General features: G+C 38.6%; 1 long non-coding RNA gene across 1 annotated transcript; it reads left to right on the plus strand.

Annotated features, from left to right (window-relative positions):
- LOC102127745 (uncharacterized) lies at positions 1-27961 on the plus strand. The gene is made up of 4 exons (XR_006690537.3): positions 1-133; positions 6174-6306; positions 24728-24854; positions 26491-27961. It is a non-coding gene; the product is annotated as an uncharacterized lncRNA (long non-coding RNA).
- The last annotated feature ends 39 nt before the right edge of the window (positions 27962-28000 follow it).

Consider the following 28000-nt stretch of genomic DNA (forward strand, 5'->3'; position numbering starts at 1 on the left):
GCAATTTCAGGTAGCTTTTCTGACTCTTAAAGAGATCTCAAGTATACTTTCAGAGAAATGCCAGCAAAAACTGTAGTCATTCGGGAAGGAGTAAGTCTGGAAGAAAAAGATACAGTGAACTAGCACAACGAGGGTGAGAACATTTTTCATGAAACTGCTGTCTGTAAATTACATTTTAAAACAAATAAATTGTGTTTTCTTTAGGTTTTTAGCTCCTGTGGGTGGAATTAGGAGAACCGACTGTAAGCGGGTGGTGTTTGTCATATCTCTGCTGTGAGGGAGGAAGAAGAAGGAGGAAGGCTGGGGTGGAGAGGAGGAAGGAGACCCGCATGGCTGGAATGTCTCCACTGAGCTCAGGGGGATGAATTCCTCTGAGACTTCTTGCATTTGAGGAAGCTCACAAACCCTTCCTGAGATCTCAGAATAACCTTGAAATGAACATGTAGAACACTGATTAAGTTGTGTGTTCACAGTAAGCTTTGATTGAACTATTCTAGGGAATTTCTTCTTAACATGGTCACAGGTGGATGAGTTGGGAAGAAAATGCTACGGGCGCTGTACTGTTTTAAAATGAATTCAGAGAAGTTGTTCAAGGTGATAAGTGCCATGTCACATATCATAGGTCTTGGATAATTTAGGGTGATTTTTAAAATGTAATTATAACTGCTAATTGCATAATTACTGCTAACAGTACTGGTTCAGTTCCAAGTATGTATTCTTACATTTGCTTTTGTTTTCTTCTATATTTTCCCATCCGTCTTGCCAAATTAAGTTAAATCATGTAAATAATTTTGCTTATTAAATTGACTTCTTAATGTTCTTTTTTTCTGAAATGAAATTGAAAACAGTATCTACAAAGTTAAGTTTCTTCAACTTAACTGGTAAAAGGGCTGCATGGGAGAATGTTTCTCTGCTGAAATTCAAAGAAATGTCTTTAATCTACAATGGTCAGAACTGGTCCATATAAATCCTCCCTGAGCTTACCCTTAGCAGGGAATTAAGGGAACAAAGAGCAATTAACTTTGTTTTGCTTGTAGTAACAAAAATAGAAACACCTGAACATCTTATATGACCAATAGAAGTTTTATAATCCTTTTTTAAAGGAAACTTTATATACCTAAGGGTTTGAAATACATTAATACTTTTTTTTTTTTTTTTTGAGACAGTCTCACACCGTTGCCAGGGCTGGAGTGCAGTGGCGCGATCTCGGCTCACTGCAACCTCCACCTCCCGGCTTCAAGCGATTCTCCTGCCTCAGACTCCCAAGTAGCTGGGATTACAGGCGCCCGTCACCATGCCCAGCTCATTTTTTTGTAATTTTAGTAGAGACGGGGTTTCACTATGTTGGCCAAGCTGGTCTCAAACTCCTGACCTCATGATCTGCTGCCTCGGCCTCCCAAAGTGCTGGGATTACAGACACGAGCCACCGCTACACTAATAATTTTTTAAAAACTTTAAATTCTGTTCTACACAAGAAACTATTTCTCTTCCACCTGTCCCGTGTGTTTTGGTGAAGCACCATGTCACCATGTGCATATAGCTATTGAAGATCCATTATGCACATGCTATAGATTCAAACAAGTTGCTGTCCAGAAAGAACCTGATATCCTCTCAGGACACACACATGTCACAGTGAAATGATACCAGATACTGGCAAAGGAGGGGTAGAGTCTAGTCTTGGTTCTATTATTTACAAAGTATCTCTAGGTTTCCATTTTCTCATTAGCAAAAAGAGGAAATTGGACTATGTGTTCTGTAAAACCGCTCCTAGTTTTAAAGTGTATTGATTCTTGGGTTTTAAGAAGAACTGAAATAAAAGACAGCACATACTAAATGGCAGGTAAGCTGCTATAAGGAAGCGACTGCATAGGGTTGGAGCATCTGGGAAAGCCTCCGTGGGGCTGAGAGGTGTGGCTGGCTCTAGAGAATGGGTGGAACCTAAGAAGGTAGAGATAAGGGGGAGCAGTTCACAGGGCACACTCAGGAGACCAGGGGATGCTCGACTGTGGCTAGATCCAAACAGACCCCCGATGCACATGTAAGTGCTAGAGAAAATCTTGTTCTTTGCCACCTTAATGAAAGAGGATAATAAGATCACTTGTGGGAAAGTTTTAGTAGCTGAGACTGCTGATCCAATGGGTACAGCATCTTCAAAGGAAAGCCAGCAAGATGGGCCATGTTAAACCCAAAACTTTCGCCAAGGCTCTTTGGCTGCTCCGCACCGGGGAGGTCTCAGTCAGTACTTTGTACTGCAACTATGCCCTCACATGACTCCTCTCTTTTAAATAGCTGGAAGGCCCTTAAATAGGTTCAAACAACAAGACTTCCTAAAAGAAAACTAGGCAAATTCTGCCACCTCTGAGCTCTGTGACCTTGAAAAGTTTGTTTTAAATGAAATAGCTCAAGGATAGAGAGAATTATCTAGAATGAAAGAATAAGTGTCCATGTGCTTGTCATCCAGCTTTGTTACATGTTATTGCTCATATTTTCTCATAGTTATTTCAGATTTTTCACAAGGAATGAAAGGTTAAAGTTGACGCTAATTATGTACTACCTTTCAAGCCAGTTCTCTTCCTCTCTCTCTCTTTCTCTTTCTCTCTGTCTCTGTATCCAGGAGCAAACACGTTTTGAATTTGATGTTTATCTTCCCGTGATGTTTCTGTATTTATGCTACCTAGACATCTACAAATAATACTGAGTATTGTTTTGTGTTCCTAGATGTTATATGAATGGTATCATACTTTGCATATCTTTTAATATCTTGCTTTGGTAATTCACCATTGAATTTTTGAGGTTTATCCATGCTGATACACATTATTTTCACTGCTACATAGAATTCCATTGTATCATTATTCCAAAATTTATCAATCTGTTGTCTTGTTAGTGGCATCTTGGGTTGTTTAAAAGATCTTTCTATCTCGAATAATGTTGCAACATTGCCCTCACGAGTGTTTCCTCCACATAGGTCAAAGCTTCCCTAGGAGCCACTGGAGGACACATTTACTGTTGGTTTTAGAAGATATCACATAACTGCTCTGTGTTTTTCTAACAGTGAGGACTTCCAATTCTCTATATCCTTGCCCACATGCAACATTTTAATCCTTTTCAATTTGATAGGTATACTGTTTTAATGTTCATTTACATGCCATAAAAGCCTTTTATGCCCCATTGTACAGAATACTAAAGTGAAATCTTTATTTCTCATGCTACATACCCCAGTCCAGTTTCTTTTAGGACTAATCTACTTCCTTTCAGTTTATGGTATTTTGGTTACCAAACTAGACACTGTTTTTCTTTGAGTAAATATAACTCAAAGCAGGTGTTGACTTTGCACAGTAATAAAGAAAGGTAAATTGTTTCCAAAAGTAGAAATAATATAACTGTGCCAACTCTAAGGTTCAGAAAACATCCCTTGATTTGGTATCCAATTTTCTTTCCCTTTGGTCCTCCCACCAGTTGATAACCACCTTGAACAGCCAAAATACGGCATTCAAAATTATATTTGTGATATTTGCAGCTTGACTTAAGAAACTGAAGTAGCTGAAAATCTGACAAATATGTCCTCTTGTCACTTTCCAGTCCTTGTGCAGTGGTGAGGAATTTCAGACACAAACAGGTCCCCATTAGGCTTGAATCACTCTGATAAAGCTCTGATAAGCATCAAGGTTCTGGGGCTTTTTACAGAAAAGAATTTCTTTTTCTTTACTTTTTAATTTCTGAATTTCAACGGGCAGATTAAAGTTCCTCCGTTTCTTTAGAAAATCACTCTCTGTTTTTTATGCAGTTCATGATGTACTTTCTTCTTTCACTCAGACAGGATTTAGAAGAGCAATCTGGCATTCATCTCAGTGAAAGCATCAAAATATCTAACACTGTCAGATCATTAAATAGAACACTATATAGTTATAAAATATACATCCCAAACCATTTCTAAAAGGTCATTGAGGAATCTTAAGTGATCAGAAAAATGTTCATGAGATAAGGCTCAATCTGTGGAAATAAACTATATGTATATGGGCATATCAAAAACAGTTCCATCTCTATCTTTCAATCTATTTATCATCAATCTATCTAGATAAAGGGAATATACCAAAATATTAACAGTGAATATCTTCCAGTGAAGAGACCATGAATTATTAAACACTTCAAAACATATTTCTGATTTTCCAATAGTTCTGCCATGAGCATATCTTATTTTTATAACCTAAAGTGATTAGAACAAAAGGCATTTATTAATAAAAAATATAATGTAACAAAGTTCTAAGAAGACACAGTCTTATAGTATGGAGGCTTGATAAAGAAATTTAATATAGTCGTTATTTTTCTTTTGACTTTCCTTTTATTTTTCTTTTTGCCAACTCTTTCTGAGTTGAACACAGGTTTGGGAAAATAACAGAATTGTAACTTTCCACATATATTTTTTAAACGTACGTTTAGTAAATATAGACATGTATAAGCATATCTAAATGGTAGCCTGTTGGGGTTTATTTGCATAAAGGGCAGAGGGTCTCAGTAATAACAAGTTATTATTTTCTTAAGGTTGATGGTTAGTACCACCATGTTCCCCCCAAAACCCCACTCACTGTGGCATGGGAGAATAATTTAACCTTCCAAGCCTTGGGAGGCATGTCAGTAGAGGAAGGCAGTCATCATCACAGGAGAGTTGTTGTACGCAGGTTGAATTGGGGTTATCCTTGGGCTAAAGAAGAACTCAGTTGTACCTTCATACAGCGACAACAAGCTTCCCACCCCTCCTTCAGAGAAGAGCCATGGCCCTCAGTAGAGGGAGCTATAACAGAGAATGAGTTAAATGAATGCTTTATTAACCAGTGTTTGTGAAAATCAGTAAGTCACAGAGCACCCAGTTTCATTTGTATCCATCAATGCATCGTTATATCCACAGGGAAGCACAGCAAGGAAGGACAGTAGGTGGATGATGCTGTGGGGATCTCCTACCCCTTCTGAGCTCCTATTACATCTATTATTATCACAATCATACATTTATTTCTTGAGTAAACAAATTTGGAGATTTTAAGATATAGTGCTTTATCCTAACTTGGTCAAACCCCTATATACAATTACCTAAAACTAGGGGGAGAATTTAAATACAGTTTTCAAAGCAATTTAGCAAGTATGTATGAAGTGGCCACACAATACGTCTGGCACTATTCGAAACATTGTAAGGCTGAAGAAATAAGACACTCCTCCAAAGAGAACATCTTAGGATCTTATCTGGATGATGAAATAGATGTACATGAAGCAGACAAACAACATTACATGTTCTAGGAGGTACAGTAAAATGAAGCATCATAAGTGATGAAAGTGATCTACTACAGATTTAAAGTATGAACTCTGGAATTGGCTCCCCTGAATTCCAATCTCAGTTCATTTTATTATTGGCTGGGTTGAAAGAAACTTAGGCAAGTTACCTAACATCTTTATGTCTCAGTTTCCTCATCTATAAAGTGGTGAAACTAATATCTGTTTCATAAAGTAAATTACATATAATATGCTTACAAGAGGGTCTAATACACAGATGAAGCTCAAGAAACAATTACTTTTATTACTATCAAATGTCAAGAAAACTAGTTTAGAGACTACGTATGATACTTATAAAATATTGATTGCCAGGGTTGGACCAGACTTTTGAGAGAAAGTGCCTTTTAGAAATGGCAGAATGGGCCGAGTGCTGGCTCACGCCTGTCATCCCAGCACTTTGGGAGGCCGAGGTGGGTGGATCACGAGGTCAAGAAATCGAGACCATCTTGGTCAACATGGTGAAACCCCGTCTCTAGTAAAAATACAAAACCTATTTGGGCGTGGTGGTGCACATCTGTAGTCCCAGCTACTCGGGATGCTGAGTCAGGAGAATCGCTTGAACGCGGGAGGCGGAGCTTGCAGTGAGCCGAGGTGGCGCCACTGCACTCCAGCCTGGGCGACAGAGCGAGACTCCATCTCCAAAAAAAAAAAACAAAGAAAAGAAATGGCAGGGTGAGATATTCAAATAAAACTTTCAGGTTGCATTTTATAAAAGACTGAGGATTATTTATCACAACAAATGCAAAATCATTTCCATAAAGAGTAGAAAATATAAGTGGTAGGAAAAAATATATCAGTTGATTATTTTCTTTAAAAAAAGAATCTCAGATCATTCATTTGATGTTTCTCTTCAGAGTTTGAAAAGTTCATGACAGCTCACAGCTCACGATGGTGGCGATCTTAAGGATACAGAAAGCTCATTCCTCATGCAGGGAAGAAGAAAATATTCTAAAGAAGAGATAAGCATATTCCGCAAAATCAAAAAAGGTAGGAAAACAATATTTATTCATTCACTCCTTCACTCACTCAACAAACATATATTTAATGCCTACTATGCATTAGGCATGGTACCAGAATCTGGAATCCAAAATTAAATGAGTCTCTGTCCTCAAGAGTTTACAAGACAGAGCAGTAAATAAGTGATCAAAATACTGTATGATAACAATTAGTACAAGGCATGGAGCTGAGCCTGGATAGTAAAGCAGAGGTCATGTGAGTGAGTTTTGTCTTTACTCTGATACAAATGGGAATCCATTGAAAGATTTAAACAAGGAGAATGCTATCTAACTATTTTCATTCTTAAAAGGTCACACTTGTTGTATAGTGAGAACAAATTGAATGGTGAATCAGAGCTGAGATTTTGTAATTTTTATAACTGTAAAATCTTGTATAGTTTTCTATGTCTATAAAGTACAATGAGTTCACACCCTCTTAAATCTAAGTAGCTGTGGGTCCCCTCCAATGCTATTATTCATCTAGCAGTTTCCCTTTTGCTCCCACTCATTTCTCTACAATGAATAACAGAACTGCAAGTAAACAAAGAAGGATGGAGAATGAACCTTTGGTTTCTCTCTTTCAAATGGAAGCTAACAGAAAAGCTCAGGAACTCACACCTTGAGGAGAGGGTAATATGCAGTGGTTAATAACATAGGATATTGATTTAAAAACTAGTGTTGCCCATTGCTCATTCTGCGACCTGAGGCAACTTGTCAATATTTCTGGTCTTAATATCTTTACTTTAAGATGGTAATAAAATTATTTCTATCTTTTATTTGTCAGACTCGGCTAACTGCTATAACAAATAAATCAAATCTCAGAGGCTTAACACAATAAAAATATATTTCTGGTTCAAGTTAAGAAAAGGCATTAGCTAAAACAATAAGATAAGTTATTATAATATAAAATTGCAGGATAAAAACATTACATAGATAACTTATTATTTTATATACATAAACAATGTTTATTTAGATGTTATAACAGAAAAATCCTCATTTATAATAACAACAAAGAACATGAAACACTTTTAAATAAACGTAAAAGGAAATGTGCAAAAACTGTATGAGGAAAGCATTTGTGAAAGATATAAAAACACTGAAGAAGAGCCAAGAAAACACTTAAAAAGAAAAACTAGGAGGAAGAACTAGCCCTATCACACATTAAAACATACTATAAAGTCTTCATAATTAAGATTGTGGTATGTAGGTGCATCACTAGAAAAATAAACTGAGAGAATAAATTAGAAAGCCTAGAAATCAACTCAAGTACATATGGAAATTTAGTATATGATAAGGGACATCACAAAATTACTGGGGCAAGCAAATTTTAATAGATGGTTCTGGGACAACTGGATAGCTATTGGGAATGAAATAAGTTTAGATCTGTATCTCACACCATATATAAGCATAAAGACCCAATGAAAAAGAGATATAATAAATATAAATGTAAAACAAAAAAAATTTTTTAAACATACTGGAAGAAAACATAGGTGAATATTTCTATTTAACGTTGGTATAGGGAAAGATTTTCTAACCATGACTCAAAATCCAGAGGCAATTAAAAAAAAAAGATTGACAAGTGGCCAAATAAAAATAAAAATTTTTATGCATGACAAAAACACCATAAACAAAGTCAAACAACAAACAAACTTTTAAAAAATGCTTGCAACATTAATCTTTCTATAATAAAGCACATAAACTGCTAATATATTAAAAACTTCTAAAATTGAAAGAAAAGGGATTTAAAAAAAACATTGAACTAGGTAAAGAAACAAGAGTAGACAATTCACAAAAAGATATATTAAAAAACCTTGTAAGATAGCAAAAAATGTTTAATATCATTCCTAACTAGTGAAATGCAAATTAAAACTTTATAGGAATATTATTTTCCACCTATCAGATTAGCAAAAAATTAAAAACATGGCAATCGTCTGTAGGGAAAGAGATACTCTCACACATTGCTGGTGAGAATGTCAAGTGGTACAAGCCTTTCAGAGGGAAATTTGGTAATGCCTAAGAAACTACATATACACTTATTTTTTAATTCAGCAATTCCACTTCTAGGAATTTACCCAGAAGATACACCTCCCATAAGGCAAAAATAAATTTGCACAGGGTTATTAATTGTGACATTGTTGTTACTGCAAAATATTGGAAACAATGTACATATCTGAATATAAGAGAGTAAACAAATTGTGTACCTCTACAGGCTCTAAGAGAAAAGAAAATAGAAGAGGATTCCTGTGAAACAATTTGGATTGTTTTTCACAACACATTAAGTAAAAAAGAAAAAGGACAAAGTGCAAAAGAGTATCTATTATGTGTCAACTTTTATGAAAGAGAGATTGAAAAAAAAAAAAAACGCAAAAAGGTTAACGCAGGAACTAAGATTGCTTATATATAGGGATAAGAGGAAGGAGTAGAGGTACAAGGGATGATGGGGGTGGGAAAGAAACACCTCTCTGAGTATAACTCTTTGTACAGTTCTGACTTTTAGAAACCATGGTAATATTTCGTATACCAAAAATATAAATAAATGACAAAAATCAAGCAGGATGAAGGGAGAACCCAAAATTCAATACGAACAATAACAAATAAGCCTAACTCAAGTACAAACCACACTGAAGGGGATGAGGAAGAAAAGAATGAACTGAAGGCAACTTTGAAACCCAATGTATTATTACATACATGTATTATTAATACAATGTATATATTATATACTCTAAGACCAAAGACCAACAGGCATGTACACAAACAATGTACACTAGTTTGCAAGTTTCCCAGACCCAAAGAGGCATCGGTTAGTAATTATAAAACAGTTCATGTATATTTTAGGATTGTGCAAATAAGTAAATAATATTTGCATAACAAAAGGGAGAAATGGCTTGATACTGAAAAACTTGCGAGCAGACATGGTGAGGAATGGAGTCAACCGCATACACCACATTGGCAGAGAAAGGGAGAGAGCCATCTTATTTTATTTTAATGAAATATTTTGCTTTGGAGAATTCAAAGAAAAATATAGGAGGTCACTTGATTTTACCACCAGAGGGCATAAGACATTAAGAAATAGGGCAAACAATGCCCACTTGCTTGTGAGATTCTCTGATTTCATGGTTTGAAATCTCTAGGTGGCCACTTCAAAAAATGAACTCAAACCCTAACCTGAACCAGAACACAGACCTAAAAACAAAGGTTTAATATTCTGCTACTGAAACATACCAGGAGGGAAAGCAGTTCACAGCATGCACTGAGGGCCAAAGACAAACAAGCTACCTGCAAACGAGGATAGGAAAAGGTTAGGAGGGGGAAACTATCTTTTTAAAATCCTCAACCATGTTCTCAAAAATGTAATTTATTTACATTTTTTAATTCCATTATTGATTTAGGTTAAACATTGAAATGAGTTGGCAGTGTTAAATTTCATGTTTCCTCTCCTGTCGATGTTTGAGAAAAATATTACCTGGTTAATGCAATCTTACCTAGCAAAACGGGGATGAGCTGGTCTAGAATCAATGAGACCAAGGTCTTGAGTTCAAATTGTGTGTGAGTCAGTGAACCTCTCTCTAAAACAGGGCCAAGCCCTTCTCCTAAACCAGCAAATGCACCTGGTGGGTCACAGAGGGAGTGGTGACAGAGCACACATGTGCATAGCACAGACCCAGCACTGCCCTGGAGAACTGAAAATCAAACTGCACATTCTGTGGATGTTGTGTCAATGGACTCTCCCCATAAATAGTATTTTGATCTCAGAGTCAGGTAATTTAAATTTATCCTATTCCTCTCACCACCCTCCCCTCAACTCCCACCTTTTACATTTCTATGTTCTTCCCCACCTAAGCCCTTACCCTTTTAAAAATCTTTGCTAGGGTGCATACATGGAAAAGGGGGTGAATTACTTATTTTAATGATTTAAAAATTATTTTAATTCTGCCAATAGTTTTCCAAAGTAGAAGAAACTTGGATGGGCAGGAGATTTTAATCTTAGACATAGACCCAATTGGTCCATCTCTATTCTCTGCATGAGATGGCACCTTATCCATTACAAGGATATCATTTCCTACCTGCCCCCCCTTGCTTAAAAATCTCTGGAGCTCATTTCATAGATGAGGATTTTTGAGGGAAACTGCATCTTATTTGGAATTAACATGATATTACTATATCCAAAGGAGCTCTCCTGGGTTTGAGGATAATCATGACTGATGCTGCATTTGTGCAGCAGAAAGTATCAGTGAGCCACGTGTTGTCATGTGCTGTGTTCAAGTCTCTCTAAGTAGGTAAAAGTAAACTGGAGAACTGAGATAATCATCTTGACAAGTTAGTCAAAATACTCCATATTTATTCTAGATATAAGGACTGAGGGTGTGTGTTATTTAGTATGTTGCTTTACACTTCTAAAATACTTGAGATAATTGCAATGTTTCTTTTTCACTTTTTAATAATAGTACTAGATATAATTGCATTACATAAATGTTCTGTTATCTTAAAATTACTAGAGTCCATTTCTGACTAAAATATCTCATTGTTTCATTTCTACTTCCTCACCTCCAGCTTTTTAATCAGTCTTTTATTGTCAGATTTCATTTTCCTCTTTAGAAATGGGTGAGGTAGAGCCCCAGTTGTGCTTAATGGGTATATGAAAACAATCTTTTGAATCTTCCAATCCAGGCTGTTCTTATTGTTGTGATACCTTGGGAAACACAAATGGAGTTGAGTGGGTCCCAGAGGAAAAGCCTACCCAGAACCTGCTCAATGTGAGTTCATAGTTCACAGATTCACAGAAGCTGATCATATTCCTTTTTTTTTTTTTTTTTTTTTTTTTTTTGCATTAGGCACCTGATTAACCTCCATGAGTCCACACTAGAAGTGACACCGAGAAAGAGTTCAACTTCTCATTTCCCATGTGTCCCTCAAGGGTCCCTCATCACCTTCCCTTCCTGAATTCGAGTCAGATGGACTTCCTCCTTTCCCAAACTTGAATGCCTCCATTGTGCTAATGCTTACAGAATCCACATTAATTTGGGCATTATCTGAGGCTGTGTTTTTTTATGTGGCAACAGTTTGTAAGTTTTGCTGACATTCAAAAACAGGACTCTTGGGTATACTGGAAAAAGCCTTGCCCTAGGGATCTGGATTGAGGTTGAAGCCATGCCCCCTCACACCTGGGTGGGCTTGGGTAAGCCCCTGGGGTAGTAGGGATAAAAACTTTAAATATTTGAAGAAAATGCAGCTTCTCTGTTTTCTATAATAGATCTACTCTTCCTCATAAACATCTACCTCATTGGGTACCAGTGCATGGACAGCACCCTTTTATACTTGTCAATATTCAGTATTAAAGTCTCTTCTCTTTTAAATGGGCTCCCCCATGATGCATTTACTTTTGCATCTGCCCAGCTTCCTCTCTCTCCCCAGAGGGTCTTCCCAGCTTCCTCTGGATCTTCCCAGATTCCTCTCTTCCCAATGCTGGGTCTTCCCAGCTTCCTCTCTCTTCTCAGAGGCTGGGGCTGATATAATCATGTGGCAGCAAGGGAAAGGCATGCCAGAGCCCTCTGGATCCTCAGTGCATGGAATAGTCCCCTCCCAGCTGATATGTCACTCAGTCTACATGGGTCTTTGGAGCATTTTTCTGGCATGCCCTCTTGTCCTGACCATTTGCCTCTGATTGTGCCTTCCTTCTCTACAGCCTCTGTGCATCTTCAGACCTCTGCCAATTCCCTGGTCTTCTTAGCACCAATACATCTGCTTGTTAAGGCTCAAGGAACTTTTCAGAACCCATAGGATCAAGACTGTCACTACTATCTCACCTCACATATTAACAAAGAGTCTTCCAATATGGTCTTTTTTCCCCCAGTGCTCCAAACAGCGATGGGGAAAAATTGGACTCTTCTTTGGACTTTTCTTAGCAGGATGCATATACTAAAAACCTGCCTCTCCAATTTTCTTTTCTGTCTCCTTTTTTGCAGTCCACTGGCATGGAAGGATAAACATCCTACTTCTTTTTAACACCTATAAGGGACTTCCTTATATATATATCCTCTTTACATATCCTCTTTTCATATCCTTTCTGAGGTGACATTTGTAGTCTCCTAAAGAAATCATGGTGGACAAGTTGCAGAGACAGAAATCTAGTTCACCCACAAAGCAAGATGTATCTGGAGAAATTCCAAAAATATTATCCCTCTTGCACCTAATTTTTCTAATTCTCACTTTCCTCAGAAAAATTAAAGGAGGGGGGGCAGGTAATAATGCCTGCACCTACTCTCTAGAGGGAAGATCTCTGTGTGCTTCTTGAAATCAATTTGGGTTAAAACTGCAGGAACTAGAATTTCTCCAAATGCATTTATTCCTTAGAGGGTTTATACCCTCAGAAGGCCTATACTGACAGACAATCCTGTCTTCTGACTTAGCCACGATACAGCATGTAAAAACATGCACACGCATGCATGCACACATGCATGTGTACACACACACACACACACACACACACACACACACACACACAGAGCCATTCTCCCCTTGCACCCTCCTTCTCTTTGGAAATGTCCTCCAATCTGTGTTAGGCTCAAACAGGAAAAAATCCCAAAAACCAAACCAAACCAAAACAATGATCTTTAAAGTCTCAGTGTAATTACAAATCCAATATGTTAACTTTTCTTAAATGATTCAAAAATCCTAAGAACAGACCACAGTTATTTATGTATTCATTCAATAACTTGTCCTGGATGCTTGAATACCTCAGTAATCAAAATAGACCATGACCCTTGCCCTTACACTTGACAGGATGGGAAAGAGTGGGAAGAAGGGAGGCAGATAATAAGCAATATGCTAAATAAATAAGTAAATAATATTGTACATTAGAAGCAGAGGAGTGGAATAACATAAACAGTAGAATACACAGGATGGAAATATTTATTATTATACCTTTGCTTCTCATATTTAAAGTAATTCATTTATTCATGTTTCTCTAGTTAGTTTATACCTTCCCAGGGTTAAAATAACCTTTAACCTCCAAGAAAAGGAATATTATCTCAGATCAGCTAAGACAGTAGGTTATGGGTTGCTGATCAATGAATTCTTAGGGCCTGGGGTCTGCCTGAAACTTCTTTGAGGGATTCAAATTTAATCCAGTAACCATTTCTCTACCTTTTCCCCCTCCTTCCCTTCTTCCTTTCCACTTTTTAGAGTAAAATGTTGGAGGAGAAGTCAGTAGCAAGCAGCTAAGACAACATGGTATATTTGCTGAGTGCATAAGATACTTGGTTTGTCACACACTAAGGAATTTGATTTTTACCCAACAGGTCATCAAAGGACAAAAGTAACAAGGTGGTTTCAAGAAATGTCTCAGGAAGCTAATCAGCAGAGTAAATTTACGAGATAATTTTCAAAAAATTTCCTAATTTATTTATGCCATCAACCTTGTATAAAGAGTTCTAGAAAAAAGTTAAAGAAGGAAATTTTTATGTATAAAACATTGAAAAACAAATTCCAGGTTTTTTTATAAGCTGAGATTAATGAGTCAAATTCTAATGAAACCATCAGTATTTAGCCATCTCCCTCACTCATGGAGGAAGGGATCAGACATTCCCATCGTGCTATTTTCTGGGAAGAATTCTAAGACAGCCCCGTGATCTCTGCCCAGGTGTTTCATCCATAATTGGGTTACATTACAGGTGAAAGTAAAGAGATTTGGAAAATATCATTGAGGCCCCAAATCAATTGAAAAGTTCATCAAAAAGGAAGATTATACTTGCTGGGTCTGACTTAATTAGCTGGAAGCCTTTTTAAAGAGGGTTTGGACTTCACTGAGTCAGAAAGAGATTCTCCTGCTGGCACTGAAGGAACAAGCTGCCATTGGTTCTGCAGCTGCAAGGAACTGAATTTGCCATTAAGCATGTGTGCTTGAAAGAAGACTTTGAAACTCAGATGAGACCCTAGACCCAGCTGATTCCTTGACTGCAGCTTTGTGAGACCCTGTCCTGACGACCCAGTCAGGCCAAGCCTGGACTCCTGACCCATGGATACTGTGAAATAATAAGAGCATGTTGTTTCAAGATTCTAAAATAGTGATAACTTGTTACAAAGCAATAGAAAACGAATATACCCTTAGAATGATTTTTAAAAATCACATAGAACAGTGCTTATCTATAAAAACAGTCAGTGTGTGTAGTAAAGGCACAGAGCCTTAAAGCCAGACTACATGGGTTCATATTCCAACACCACCCCTCCTTGTCGTGTGACCTTGGGCATGTTCCCGTGTGCTTCCATGCCTCAATTTCCACATTATGAAATGAAGATAAACACAGGACTCCACTCAGGATTATTTTGAGAATTAAAGGACTTAAGTTATACAAAGTCCCTAGAAGGGCAACCGGCACACAGTAAGTACTCTGTGAATCATTAACTATTCTTATATGGTGCAGCTCTACTAATTATTGGTGGATCTAGATACATCAAAGACTTTCTTCACATACTCCCTTGACAAATAAGAATGTCATCCTATTATAAACACTCAAGGCATTTGAAGAGATCAAATTTATCCCTGTGTTGAGTTTCAATAATCTATTTTAGTCAGGAAAAATAAACAATGGATGAAACGACGCAAGAAATACAATCTCAATTTTAAACTGAAAAAATAGCTGGTGGAGACCTAATCATTCCTGAGAGTCTCTTAATGCCCTCTCTCCTCTAAGATTTAAATAGCGGACACAGTTTCACATTAATCACTATAAAACATGAACAGCTGATGAAATCTCATGGTGTAATTGCCACATGTTATTTTCAAGGAATTGCACAATGCAAAACCTCTATATTTATACAATAAAATAGAGGAAAATACTTTAGGGAAGGCTACTTAGCCATGACAGATAGATAGAAAGAAGAATAGGAAAGCAGAGATAGAGAGAGAGAGGAAGGGAGAGATGGAATAAAGAAGGAAATAGATGACTTGGTGCGCTCATCATGAGATGATACATCTTGAATCCCCTGGGTCAAATGGGTTGAATCTTAAAGAAATAAGTGAAGCTTCTTCTGAAGCAATAGAAATTGTTTAGCTATAGCTTTTTTAAAAAAAAAATCAGGCAAACTAAAAATGGAAAACCATTTTCTTGCGATATCCAACTAGAAGAATTTAGCTAGGAAAAGGAAAAAGTCAGTTGTGATATAAAGTGCAATACTGCTAAAGACTAGCCACCTCAGAACTGCATGGGGGATCTTTTAAAAATTAGAGATACGTAGTCTTTATCCCAGAGATTCTGATCTAGGAGGTCTGGAGTTCACAGCAGTAAACTGTATTTTTGGAAAGCTCTTTATTAGTTAAGGTAAGTTTTAGAAACAATCAAATTCCCAGGTGTCAGTAGATTAGCACAATAGAAATTAATTTCTTGCTCATGGGATGGCTCATGGTGAGGTTGGTAGGAGTCTTCTCCACACGCAGTCATTCAGTGATCCAGACTCTTTCCATCAGTGTCTCTCCCATATGCTAGGGTTTCATAGTCATCTGCATCCACCAAGTAGAAGGGGAAATAGCATGGAGGAACACTATGGGAACTTGTAATGGGCCAGACTGAAAGTAGCATGAATTTTCCTTTTTCCTCTCATTCTGTTAAGGAGATCTCAGTCACAGGGTGACAGCTATCTACAAGGGAGGAAGGGAAATACCATCCAGATGGTGTTTCAATAAGAAGAGGCAGTAGATTTCGGTGAACAGGATGCAGTCTCTGCTACAAGCACTCCGTGTGATTTTATGTACAACTGGTGCATGATTAAAAGTTCACAGTCGAAAATACAACTTTTGAGTCCAAGTAATCTAAATTCCAAACTTGGCCATTTGACAGCTATGTGATCTTAGGCAAAATATCTCCCCTCCTTGTGACTTGGTTTCTTCAGTTATTCATCTTTTAAGTAAAGATTAAAAACGTCGTACATCATAAGGTTCTTGTGAGACTGAAATAAGATAATATGTTTAAAATAATTAGAACCATAACTGGCACTTAATAGTAACACATATTTTATTTTAACTGTATTGTTTAAGAATCAAGGTGTTCTGCTATTTGAGATAAGAACTCAGATGCATCAGTATCAGAATATATATTTTGTCCCAGCTGAATTATTAGATTGGAACAGTTTTTTGTGTTTTTGTCTTGTTTTGTTCTTTGAGTCAGTCTTGCCCAGGCTGGAGTGCAGTGGCCCAATCTCAGCTCACTGCAACCTCTGCCTCCTGGGTTCACTGCCATCTGACTTTCCTGATTCCATCCAAGTTTACCTTTAAGGTCTTGTTCTTGGTTAATGAACTCTTGATGACCATAAAGCTGATCAGAGCCTGGCTCCTCATGTGCTCAATTTACAATATGGTAGTCAATGTTCTGAACATAAGAACATAACCTCCTTCTGTGTTCTTGCCTTGGGCTGAACCATTCTCCTGCCTCAGCCTCCCAAGTTGCTGGGACTACAGGTGCCTGCCACCACGCCCGGCTAATTTTTTGTGTTTTTAGTAGAGACAGGGTTTCACCATGTTCGCCAGGATGGTCTTGATCTCTTGACCTCGTGATCCACCCACCTCGGCCTCCCAAAATTCTGGGATTACAGGAGTGAGCCACCGTGCCTGGCCTGGAACAGTTTTTAAAGGTAGAATTTTAACACACTAGAAGTTGGTTTCTTGCTCTCATAAAAGTTCCTGGGCAAGTGGGCAGCTCTCCTCCATGCAGTCATTCCAAGATCTTGTCTTTTTCCATCTGGTGACTCCCCCATCCCTAGGCTTTATCATCATCTCCTCCAGTGTGTAGAGATACACTAGGGAAGCAGTACTCACTGTGGTCAGAGCTAAGAATTTGGTGCTGCAGTATTAAAATATTTGAGGTCCACTGAAAGAAGAATTGCTGTGTTTTTAAAATAAAATAAAAGCAACTTCCAAAATTAAGAAATTCAAAGTGTTGATAGTTGATATCTCAAGCTGATCTTTATAATAATCTGATTATTTTAATTCAGAGTGTTTCAGATATTTTTAGATTTAACTTTGCCACATATGAATATTTACCACTACACCCAAGGGACTCTATGAACACCTATGGAATAGGACCTAAGCTTTATGGTGCTAATCATTTGAAGCAAGCGAAACAAACCATCATTGATGAGCTTGATGCTGTGTCATTGAAAGGATTAATTTACAGAGTGGTTCTGAAGGCTGGACCACTATGAAGGCACTGTCCAATCAGTGAAGTTATCTATTTGAAGTAGAGATGACCTTTGTTCAGCATTTTCAAAGCTGAGTCATGTATAGGCCTCTTTAAAGAAAAATAATTTTCACTAAGCCACATGAATATATCCATGGTTTTCTGGTCTTCAGATGCCAATTTGAGGAATACATCCCTACTCAAAATAATTCAGCACAAAATAAGTCTCTGCATGCCTCATCTTCTTACCTCCCCCACCCCTTGCCATAATCACACACTTTTTGTGCTGCCCTCCCCAGTAAGCATCTCAGAACATGCTGCCTTCATCTGACTTTCCTGATTCCATCCAAGTTTACCTTTAAGATCTTGTTCTTGGTTAATGAACTCTTGCTGACCATAAAGCTGACCAGAGCCTGGCTCCCCATGTGCTCAGTTTACAATATGGTAGTCAGTGTTCTGAACATAAGAATACAACCTCCTTCTGTGTTCTTGCCTTGGGCTGAACCACATGTTAGGGAAGTGAGAGAAAAAAAATGTTTCGGATACCCTTCATGTGCCAGGCCTCATAGAGTCATTTCATTTTTTTACCCTTGTGCCCTTGGGAAATCATTCCAGCATTTCAGCTTCCTTTTACTCCTATGCAAAAGGAGGATGGTGACAATGTCCTAGGTTCAAATAATAGTTACTCTTTCTTTAGTTCCTTACTGTGTTCCTGGTTCTTTGTCAGGGGTTAGATGTATTATCTCATTGAATCTTCAGACACTGCTATGTGGTAGGTTTTTAGATGAGAAAACAGGCCAGAAAAGGTTTTGTAAATGGATTAGTCCATTTGGGCACAGTCCTCGGAGCTTTGGAGTTTTTCAGGTGATATTGGCTCAGCTGATACACTTGCTTCCTAAGGCACAGTAACAACAGGAAACTGTCATGACTAGAGGCATATATACAATAAATAACCATCTCATCATCCTCTCAGTTTAGCAGCACTTGTTTGGTGGTTCTTTGCCACATCAGCCCACTTTACAAGTAGTCAAGTAAGGTAAACTTAAATTTGACCTAGTTTATCAAACTGTGGGTTGTGGTTCAATTATTCAACAATTGACTACTAAGAATTTAAACAGTTTTAACAACCACTATAAGTGCAGTCTTTCTTTTGTGGTCTCTCTCAGAAGCTAATGTTGCTATTTCTGACCACCATGTATATACTGTAACTCCTCCAAAATAACCTGAAAATGCAAAACGAGTTACATTTTCACAGACACCATATTTCAAAGAGCATGAATAGAAAGAAGGACCACGGAACTGATCTTGAGATAACGTTCCAGCGAATTCATGCTCCAAATATCATCCTCGATTTTGCTCAATAATAACCTATATTGTTTGCTTCCCACTTAATGAGAAAACTCAAGTACAGACTGAACTTGGGAGTGCTGGTGTCAAGAGAACCATCAGACCGCAGCATGCTGAGACCAGTTGGTCTCCACTACTAGTACCATGCAGCCAAAGTGAGAGGATTGGCAAGGGCCAAAATCAGTGGTGTTGGGGACTCACCAAGGCAGCCCAACCTTATGAGAGCCAAAAGTCACCCCTGCTCAGCCTACAAGGCAAGAGACACTTCTCGTAGGTAAGGATTAGAGAGAATAGAGAAGCTTCTCCAGCAGATTCCAATGCTGTTGCCTTCCAGTTTCCTGTTTGGATTTTGCAAGCCTCCTTTAGTTACCCTGGAATGTCAGAACAAGCAATCTGCTTTGAGTTGGGGAAGGTTTGATGGTTTTTTTTGCACGTGGGGGTGTTAAGTTCATCAGAAAGAAAAATGAAAAAAGCCCGCCTCCTGCACTCGGTAGTGTGGCATGGAAATGTAGCACATCCTACTCTGATGTTTCTTTCCTGCCTCCCTTAGCCCTAGTTACTAGATTGCGGTTTACAGGTTGTTTTGTTTTTTCTTTCCTTTTAATTGGTTTTATTCTTCATGCCAAGTTGCTTTAAGGATCTAAACTTTTTTAAGTATAGGGAAAGCTTTGATCCACCACCTGCCAGGACTGGAGAGACGAGTTTGCAAATGTTCCACCTTCATGCTTTGCCCCACATGAGGCTCTCTTCTATCCCATTTGCATTCAGGGGAGTTACTCTAAGTTTGGTCCATGACAGCCACTGGCCAGGAAAGGAAACGAGGACATGCAGCTATGTTAGCCTCAACAGAGAAGTTGTTCTGGAAGGCAGGAATAGACTATGCTCAACCAGAGGAATGCTGCCTTCACTTCTCCCTAAAATGAGGAGAGGAAAGGAGAGTAAAGGAATGAGAGGAGCACATGCAACCAGCTTCCTTCTCCCAAACACTTTTCACAAGAAGTCATGTCAAAGCCACAGACACAACCTGGGCCAGTGGTTTGAGGCGGTGAAGAATCTGGATTCTCTCTGTTGGTTTGACTTGTATGAACTCAATTCAATTCAACAAGCTTAAGTTTATATATCACTAATTATATCTATTATCATCACTTCACAGGCATACCATAGTTCCAGCCTTTAATTAAGGAAAGACGATTAGCAATGCATAGAGTACAGGATGAGGAGGTCTTTGTCATCAAGTGCAGAAAGAGAACAGCAAGCATTCTATAAAAACAACAACAGCTTTGCTCTTGCTGTGGTTTACCTCCTTTTGGTTTTGTTTAGAGCTCCCTTGGGGATAGAGAGGAAGCATGAAGTGGCAAAAGAGGGAGGTTAAATGGCATGAAGCAGATAAATGAAAACAAAAGCGGAAAGAACTCTCAAGAGAGCAAAGTGATAGAGCTGGAAAGACCAAGCCTTGTCCAGGGCATCTCAGCTCACTGCAATACAGAAGCCTTAACCATTTTGCCTGGGATTTATTCAAAAACCCGTGAACCACTGAATATATCATTATCCGGTTTTATTGAATTAGCTCGCAGCACATATTTTCAGCACTTAGACAAACATTTCTGTGCAATTTAGATCTGAAAGTCAGGGTTTAGGATTTGGGATTTATAGGAAAACAACCCTAGCCCCACTTTCTCTCAATGCACTGGTGGAGGTTGGGGCTGCAAGGTGAAGGACCACCAAATACAAGCTGCCCTGCCTTCCTCTGGCAGCAGTTACACAAAGCCAAGCAGTTGTCTTGACCTCAGAAATTCTCAGTCTTTAGCAGATGAATGTGCAATATGGCACTCCAAGAGGGAGATACAGTAGGTTACATGTCACAAATACATTTAACCTTTGAATTCTTCCCCCTTAATTTCACCTACTAACCTCTTAATACCTTCTACAGGGTCCAATTTGAAAAACACTAGGTGGGATGGTTAATTTTATGTGTCCCCTTGGTTGGACCACGATGGCAGCTATTTGGTCAGACATTATTCTGGATGTTTCTGTAAAGGAGTTTTTGGGTAAGATTTGCAATTAAATTGGTGGACTTTGAGTAAAGTAGATTGCCCTCCATTTCATAGGTGGGCCTCATTCAATCGGTTGATGCCTTGATCAGAACCAAAGGTTGACTGTCCCCAAGTAAAAAGGAATTCTGCCAGCAGATGGCTTTCTTTTTCCCATAGGACATTGGGGTACAGGTGGTGTTTGGTTACATGATTAAGTTCTTTAGTGGTGATTTGTGAGATTTTGGTGCACCCATCACCTGAGCAGTATACACTGCACCATATTTGTAGTCTTTTACCCCTCGCTCCCCTCCCACTCTTCCTCTCAAGTCCCCAACGTCCATTGTATCATTCTTATGCCTTTGCACCCTCATAGCTTAGCTTCCACGTATCAGTGAGAATATACGATGTTTGGTTTTCCATTCCTCAGTTACCTCACTTAGAATAATAGTCTCCAATCTCATCCAGGTCTCTGAGAATGTCATTAATTCATTCCGTTTTATGACTGAGTAGTATTCCATCATAATGTTTACCATAGTTTCTTTATCCATTTGTTGATTGATGGGCATTTGGGTTGGTTTCGTGATTTTGCAATTGCGAGTTGTCCTGCTATAAACATGTGTGCAAGTATGTTTTTGTATAATGACATCTTGTCCTCTGGGTTAGATACCCACTACTGGGATTGCTGGATCAAATGGTAGCTCTCCTTTTAGTTCTTTAAGGAACCTCCACACTGTTTTCCATAGTGGCTGTACAAGTTTACATTCCCACCAGTAGTGTAGAAGTGTTCCCTGATCACTGCATTCACACCAACATCTACTGGTTTTGTTTTGTTTTGTTATTATCATGGCCATTCTTGCAGGGGTAAGGTGGTATCATATTGTGGTTTTGATATTGCATTTCCCTGATCATTGGTGATGTTGAGCATTTTTTCATATGTTTGTTGACCATTTGTATATCTTCTTTTGAGAATTGAGCAGACAGCTTTTGAACTTCATTTACAACATTAGCTCTTCCTGGTTTGCCAGCAGACTGCTTTTTGACTTGAACTGCAACTCTTTCCTGAGTCTTCAGTCTGCCAACCGTCTCCATCAGATTTTGAATTGGCCAAACCTCCACAATCACATACACCAGTTCCTTAAAATAAATGTATTACACACACACACACACACACACACACACACACACAGAGACACATACATACACCCTATTTCTTTGGAGAACCCTAATACATTACATTAATGTAAATTTGGAAAATATAATGGAGTCTATTTTCAGATGGCCAGATTAATTGTAATTCTTGGTGAAAAGAGCAATGCACATTTCTAATGTACTATACAAACAGATTTTGAGATAAAGGGCAACTAAAAACCCAGGCACCAAGATCGAACGAATATGAAACATGTTAGAACAAACACAATTTTTGAGAAAAGCATTTTCCTAGCCCAGGGCATGGCCCAGGGCAGAGCAAAAGCACCTGGAGAAGAAGAAAGGGCTCAAAATACCAATCAAAAACAGAGTAAGACCTCTTACTGAGGTCTTATCTAAGGCAAGCCAGATGGACACAAAGCTTTTAGCTGACAATGCAGGCAGGGGCTTCAACTCAGGGCTGGATTATGCGTTCACATTCTAAAAGTAAGGCCACAGAAGGAGGGATGTGGGGTCACATGCTTCTCCATGATAAAGACATAAGCAGAGGAAAGCTGCAAACAAGCCACCCCTAAAGGGTAGAGTACATGTAAGGTTTGGAAGGGAAGGACCAAGACAAGATCTCAGGACACTTGCTGATCTTTTCACCCAGGGTGAGATAAGGTGTCAGGAGCAAGCAATCTCACCCCTCTGGCAGAGGTTTCACCTTCTCATCACCTCATATGTGCTACTTTGAAGCCTCTAAAATTCTTGAAGCTTCTACTAGAGATTTCCCATTTCCAAGTCTCCCAAACAGTGCAATTTTTCCTTAACTGTGCTTGTGATCTACCCACTACCTCACATATTGACTACATTTATTTGATTTTAATACTATGTAGTCTCCCAAAAAGACTTGATGTTTATAGTAAAAATAAAAGGACATACATTAAAGAAGAGTCAAAAACCAAAGTCAACAAATAAAGAGGAAAGAAAAGGTCGTAAGAACAAAGCAATAGAAAGATCAGTTTGAAATTCAGTTCAACAAGTGTTGACTACAGATGTCTTTCCAAATCTAACTTACCCACCAGCATAGCATGGAGGTTAAGAGGGCTGCCACTTACTAGCTGTGACCCAAGGCCAAGTTACTTCACTGTTTAGTGCCTCCATTTTCCTATCTGAAAACTAGAGATAGGAATAAAATAAAATAACCTTTCCCAGAAATTGATGCAACTTCAAATTATTGTCTACCTCTCTCATTCCTAATCTAGTAAAAGTTCTTGAAAGAGAAGTCTAGGAGAGGGGAAAGAAACCAACATTTATTGTGTGCCTACTGTATATTAACTCTATAAATTATGCATTTAGTTATCATAGACTTGCGAGAAAACATTTTTATCAATTATATAGACAAAATGGAGTCATGGAGGCTCCAAGGCTTAGATCAGAAGCTACAGGAGACCTCAGATTTCCTCTCTTGTGATGCACACCATGGAGTGATGCTTCACACAGTGGGACTTCTGGGCTCCCTGCCTCAGAATCACTCAAAACCAATCACTTGTTAAAACCAATGATTCCCAGGCCCTCACCCAGACCTATATAATTACAGTTGCTTGATGGTAGTGGTTTTAATAAGTCACCCACCACCATGATTCCCCTGTACACTCAAGAGCCATTGACTCAGTGGTTAGGAGCATGGACTCTGAAGTTGGGCCTGGTCCTGGTGTCGCTATGTTCGAGGTATGTGATATCGCTATGTTCGAGGTATGTGACGTCGCTATGTTCGAGGTATGTGACATTGGGCACATTACTCAACCTCTCTGAGACTCTTTACTTCATTCCAAACATGGAGATTACAGCACATCCTTCATGTGGTTGCTGCAGTGACGAAATAATGAATGTCAGGTGCCAGGTTCAGAGTCTGGCACTTAGTAACTATGTTTATTTCCTTCACATGAGAATAACTTAATTTCCTCTTTGCTTTCTCATTCAACCTCACAGTTCACTGTATTTGCTTTTTTTCCCACCATTCAAGTGAAATCAGCTGAACAAATATGACCTCCTTGCTAAATCCAATTGCCTCTTTTCTGTTCTCATGCAGGTGAGAGATCATTTGGTTTGCGGAGACTTGGATTTGAGGCCTGGAAGCTGAGATAGGAACTAGTGAAAGGATTGGAGACAAATTTTTGGTGGAGAATTGAGAAAATTTGGAGATAAACTGGATGTAGAAGATAAAGAAAGAAGAGGTGCCAGGAATTACTCTTAGGGCTCAGTTTTGAATAATGAACCACTTACCATTTTTGGTGGAGCTGTTCACCAAGGGGAGGCACTAAATCCCTCTATGGGGAATATAATATAATCTTTACATTTCTAGAAATCTTCCAAATGACTCCAATGGCTAACCCTAGTTAAGAAGGATCAATCTAGAGAAGTGGCATAGAGAATAATGGTTACATTTAATGGCTAGTCATTATATCTTTCTTTGGAGGTAGCTTGTCTTATTCCAACCTAGTCATGAACTGGCCATATCACTGGAAAAGTTAGTTTAATCATCTATGAAATGGAAATAACTGGTTCATATGGCTGTTGTAATCTTATAAAACATTTGGAGTACTTCCAAGCTACCATTTTAGATTATTCACTTGAATAAGCCAGGTGTTTTCACATCTGTAAGCTTTAGCTCATTCCCTGCCTTTTGCTTGATATGTTCATCTCCCCTTGTGATAATTTTCTATTTCTTATCCAGAGATAGCTTTCCTCTGACTGGTACCTCAAACCACCACCCGCCCAAGCCAGTCATCTGGGCCATTTCTCCTGCTTGCATGGGCTCACAGTTCTCTATGCATTCTTCTACCATAGAACTTACCACAAAGGTTAGAGTTATTTATTTATATATTTATTTATTTATTTATTTATTTATTTATTTTTGGTCTCCTGAACAAGACTTAGAACTTTTGGACCTTGCTGATCTTGTCTTATACGAATTTATATCCACAGAACCTAGTCTGTTGTAGCTTGAGGCACACAATGAATTAGATGGATTTAATTGAATTTAACTAAATTAAAAGCATGATACCCTCAGGGAACTCATCGCACAATCTAAGCCTCTTGCTTAATTAAAGTAGCCTATGAATGCAGTCACAGAGAGCTACAGCCAGCAGCCAGCGTATAGAAAACCTTCACCCTACATGGCTATTTAGGGTGCCCAAACTTAAGCCTAGACCAGTCATGCCAGACATAACACCTTTCTTATCTGTCTCTCACCTCTGCTGTGCTCTTCCTGAGCAATGTGGGGCCCATGCCTTTCTGAGGAACAGAGGAAGGAGGAAGGTGGGGTGGAGAGGAAGAAATACTCCTACAACTTTGCAAAACCTTCCTTCACCCCTCAATGAGGGACAGAAGATAGAGAGAGTGGCTGTATGTGCTGTATTAACAGGCATGCTCAGGCTGGTTTGAGTCTTTTCTAACCACCTGACTTTGTGTAGAAGGTCCGAACACCATTAGGCAAACCCCAATAATGTTACAAGCACAGTGAACTATCCCAGAGCAAGTTTTCTAAGAGGATCCACGGTTTTTACCATGCCTTTGAATGGAAGCAGAATTTGAACTCTCTCATACTAATTCTTGTGGAGCCTTCAAGAATTGAAGTACCCATAAAGTGTGAGGGAAGTACTGATCATACATTTTAAACTAAAATAATTTGATTAAGGGTTTGGGTCTCTGAGAGAAAAGTTGAAGAGGACTATTCATTCTATAATCTCGAGGCAAATGGACACAGCAGGAGGTAATCTGACATGTAAAAATGGAAACCTTTACAGCCAAGCAGATCTGGATCTAAATCCTGACTCATTTACTCTTTAGTTCTGTGCTCATTAAAGTTAATAATGATGACAATGATGATAATCGCTAACACGTTGCATGTGCTTACTACATTCCAGGCTCTGTTGCAAGTGCCTTGCATGTATCAACTTATTGAAGATACCACCGTCATATTTTATAGCAAAGGAATCTGAGGCACAGAAAAGTTTTGCAATGGATACAAGTTACTAAAGAGCTGAGCCAGAATTCAAACCCAGGCAGCTGGGCTGCAGATGTCCATGCTAATAGCCACTCTGCTTCCCTGCCTCCCACGTGCCTCTGGAGCACAGCGTCTGGCTTTCAGAATCTGAGTTTCCTTCCCCGTAAAGTGCATATGATGACGCCAACCTTGGTGAGGTCTGAAGGAGATAGTGTACCTCGAACCCTAGACACCAGAGGGGCACCCACACTAGAGTAGGTGCCTCTAATTTCAACATGTACACTCACAATGTCCTCCCAGATTTCTAAGTAAACTCTAATAAAATTCTGAGATATCTAGAGTCCCCAAGAACAGCAAATGTGTGGGTGGACTGAACAAATTGGAGGCTTTAAAATTTACTGTTTAGAATCTTCCATTGATCCAGAAGGCAGTCATAGTCTGTGATGCCCGCTATCTCAATATTTCTAAATTAACTATGGCTTTTGTTACAGGCTAGAAGCTCAGCAACTGCTAACAACCAGCTGGAGGGGTACATCAAAAGCTATGAGAGCCCAGAAGGAGAACAATTATTTCGAACTGGAGGGGCCAGTTGGGAAAGTCTTTGAAGGGTCTTCAGAAAATGGCCCAAAAGAAAAGAGGAAAAGTCATTCTACTGAGAGGTGTTTGTGTAACCAAAGCAACCGAGGTCTAAGAACTCACACAAGATTTGAAAAGGGTGAAGGATGCCTGGAAAGCTGGACTAGGAAAAGGTTGTGAAGGGCCCTGAATGTTACTTGTCACATGTTGCCTACAGCATGCAGAATCAAAACATGATATATCATATCTTGAATCATGACATATGAAGCATGACACATGAATCATGACGTGTGACATGTTGAATGTCACATGTCACATGCCAGAGGCAGCCATCAAGAGTATTTGAAAGGGAAGTGTATAATCATGCCTGTTCTTTAGTAAGACAATTCGTATAGTGTTCAGTGTGGATTAAAATGGAGAACACAGGTATCAGTTTGACATCGACAGCACAGGAAACCATTTGGGTTTCTTGTACACCAAAATATTAAAACATACATGCAAAGACACCAACACATTAAAATCTTGAGAGAGAAGGGCCAAAAGTTCTTTGTCACTGGACTAAAAGTGGAAATAAATGTTTACAACCTCTAAGGTGGATTAAGCTAAGAATTTGGAGTTGTTGGCAAAACTGCCACATAAAATTTCAGATATGCAAAGAAATGCAATTGTAGACTTATGCACATACTTCCACCAGAGAAGGGAATCTGGGCAGAGTGGGTGAAGCAAAAAACATGTTCAAAGGTTAAGAAATGCCTTGCTCTTACCAAGAAGAGCTAACAGCAATTTCTTTGAATCAGCTCTCATATTCCCTTAAAAAGAAATTGATAGTGTTGTAGAAAACTCACCTATTGAAGAGAAAACAAAATCAGCAACCCAGTATGAGTTAACTGGTATTATGTTAAAGGGACAAGTAACTGTACTTTTGACATACACCCTCTAAAAGGTAGGGTGGCAGTGTTTCAAAGAATCAAGTCTGAGTAATAGAAAAGCATATACCACTTCCCCATATACACGTTTGAGCATGGGGGACCGGGAGGCTGGGTAATTGAATGCAGTTGTGCACATTGGCCATTCTCCCATCATGTACCATTTCTTCGATGTCTCTACCAAAATTCTCCTTCTAAGTGACACATCCCTTTATTGATCATCTTTCCCCATGCTGATCATCCTCAGGAATCATGTGAGTTATTAGTGTAAGTATTTGTTTTTCTCAAATATGGTCTTTTAACTGCTCCTTAAATATATTGTGTATACATAGTTTGTTTTCCCAATGTAACTACAAGCATTTAAAAAATGGGAATATTTGTCTATATTTCTGTAATTTTTCATCATGCCTTGTGTGGTATATAAAAGTCAACAGCAATAAAACAACAGTAATAATAGCAAGACATTTTGAATGCTAACTGTATGTTCAGCACTATTTCA

Source organism: Macaca fascicularis, chromosome 11, assembly GCF_037993035.2.
Source record: "Macaca fascicularis isolate 582-1 chromosome 11, T2T-MFA8v1.1".
Classification (NCBI taxonomy): Eukaryota; Metazoa; Chordata; class Mammalia; order Primates; family Cercopithecidae; genus Macaca; species Macaca fascicularis.